Source organism: Musa acuminata, unplaced genomic scaffold, assembly GCF_036884655.1.
Source record: "Musa acuminata AAA Group cultivar baxijiao unplaced genomic scaffold, Cavendish_Baxijiao_AAA HiC_scaffold_627, whole genome shotgun sequence".
NCBI classification, from domain to species: Eukaryota; Viridiplantae; Streptophyta; class Magnoliopsida; order Zingiberales; family Musaceae; genus Musa; species Musa acuminata.
In genome coordinates, this window is record NW_027020866.1 from 77,501 (window position 1) to 80,000 (window position 2,500).

Sequence of the window (2,500 nt, forward strand, 5' to 3'; positions counted from 1 at the left end):
CGAGCGGCGGACAGCGAGCGAAGCGAGAGGCAGCACCGTCCCTGCTATACGAAAGCCCCATCCAGCCCTGTGCCACCCGGGGGGTTCCAGGGTGCTGAGATGGCTGACGTTTTGCTCCGCTCACGACGGTCGCCGCGGCACGCAAGAACAGGCCAAAAACTGGCCAAAACAGCCCAAAAACGGGCCAAAACTGGCCATTTTTTGCTGCGCGAGCGAGCGGAGAGCGGCGAACAGCGAGCGAAGCGCGAGGCAGCACCGTCCCTGCTATACGAAAGCCCCATCCAGCCCTGTGCCACCCGGGGGGTTCCAGGGTGCTGAGATGGCTGACATTTTGCTCCGCTCACGACGGTCACCGCGCCACACAAGAACAGCCCAAAAACAGGCCAAAACAGCCCAAAAACGGGCCAAAACTGGCCATTTTTGGCTGCGCGAGCGAGCGGCGAGCGGCGAACAGCGAGCGAAGCGAGAGGCAGCACCGTCCCTGCTATACGAAAGCCCCATCCAGCCCTGTGCCACCCGGGGGGTTCCAGGGTGCTGAGATGGCTGACGTTTTGCTCCGCTCACGACGGTCACCGCACCACGCAAGAACAGGCCAAAAACTGGCCAAAACAGCCCAAAAACGGGCCAAAACTGGCCATTTTTGGCTGCGCGAGCGAGCGGCGAGCGGCGAACAGCGAGCGAAGCGAGAGGCAGCACCGTCCCTGCTATACGAAAGCCCCATCCAGCCCTGTGCCACCCGGGGGGTTCCAGGGTGCTGAGATGGCTGACGTTTTGCTCCGCTCTCGACGGTCACCGCGCAATGCAAGAACAGGCCAAAAACTGGCCAAAACGGCCCAAAAACGGGCCAAAACTGGCCATTTTTGGCTGCGCGAGCGGCGAGCGGCGGACAGCGAGCGAAGCGAGAGGCAGCACCGTCCCTGCTATACGAAAGCCCCATCCAGCCCTGTGCCACCCGGGGGGTTCCAGGGTGCTGAGATGGCTGACGTTTTGCTCCGCTCTCGACGGTCACCGCGCAATGCAAGAACAGGCCAAAAACTGGCCAAAACGGCCCAAAAACGGGCCAAAACTGGCCATTTTTGGCTGCGCGAGCGAGCGGCGAGCGGCGGACAGCGAGCGAAGCGAGAGGCAGCACCGTCCCTGCTATACGAAAGCCCCATCCAGCCCTGTGCCACCCGGGGGGTTCCAGGGTGCTGAGATGGCTGACGTTTTGCTCCGCTCTCGACGGTCACCGCGCAATGCAAGAACAGGCCAAAAACTGGCCAAAACGGCCCAAAAACGGGCCAAAACTGGCCATTTTTGGCTGCACGAGCGAGCGGCGAGCGGCGGACAGCGAGCGAAGCGAGAGGCAGCACCGTCCCTGCTATACGAAAGCCCCATCCAGCCCTGTGCCACCCGGGGGGTTCCAGGGTGCTGAGATGGCTGACGTTTTGCTCCGCTCTCGACGGTCACCGCGCAATGCAAGAACAGGCCAAAAACTGGCCAAAACGGCCCAAAAACGGGCCAAAACTGGCCATTTTTGGCTGCACGAGCGAGCGGCGAGCGGCGGACAGCGAGCGAAGCGAGAGGCAGCACCGTCCCTGCTATACGAAAGCCCCATCCAGCCCTGTGCCACCCGGGGGGTTCCAGGGTGCTGAGATGGCTGACGTTTTGCTCCGCTCTCGACGGTCACCGCGCAATGCAAGAACAGGCCAAAAACTGGCCAAAACGGCCCAAAAACGGGCCAAAACTGGCCATTTTTGGCTGCACGAGCGAGCGGCGAGCGGCGGACAGCGAGCGAAGCGAGAGGCAGCACCGTCCCTGCTATACGAAAGCCCCATCCAGCCCTGTGCCACCCGGGGGGTTCCAGGGTGCTGAGATGGCTGACGTTTTGCTCCGCTCTCGACGGTCACCGCGCAATGCAAGAACAGGCCAAAAACTGGCCAAAACGGCCCAAAAACGGGCCAAAACTGGCCATTTTTGGCTGCACGAGCGAGCGGCGAGCGGCGGACAGCGAGCGAAGCGAGAGGCAGCACCGTCCCTGCTATACGAAAGCCCCATCCAGCCCTGTGCCACCCGGGGGGTTCCAGGGTGCTGAGATGGCTGACGTTTTGCTCCGCTCTCGACGGTCACCGCGCAATGCAAGAACAGGCCAAAAACTGGCCAAAACGGCCCAAAAACGGGCCAAAACTGGCCATTTTTGGCTGCGCGAGCGAGCGGCGAGCGGCGGACAGCGAGCGAAGCGAGAGGCAGCACCGTCCCTGCTATATACGAAAGCCCCATCCAGCCCTGTGCCACCCGGGGGGTTCCAGGGTGCTGAGATGGCTGACGTTTTGCTCCGCTCACGACGGTCACCGCACCACGCAAGAACGGACCATAAACAGGCCAAAACAGCCCAAAAACGGGCCAAAACTGGTCATTTTTGGCTGCGCGAGCGAGCGGCGAGCGGCGAACAGCGAGCGAAGCGTGAGGCAGCACCGTCCCTGCTATACGAAAGCCCCATCCAGCCCTGTGCCACCCGGGG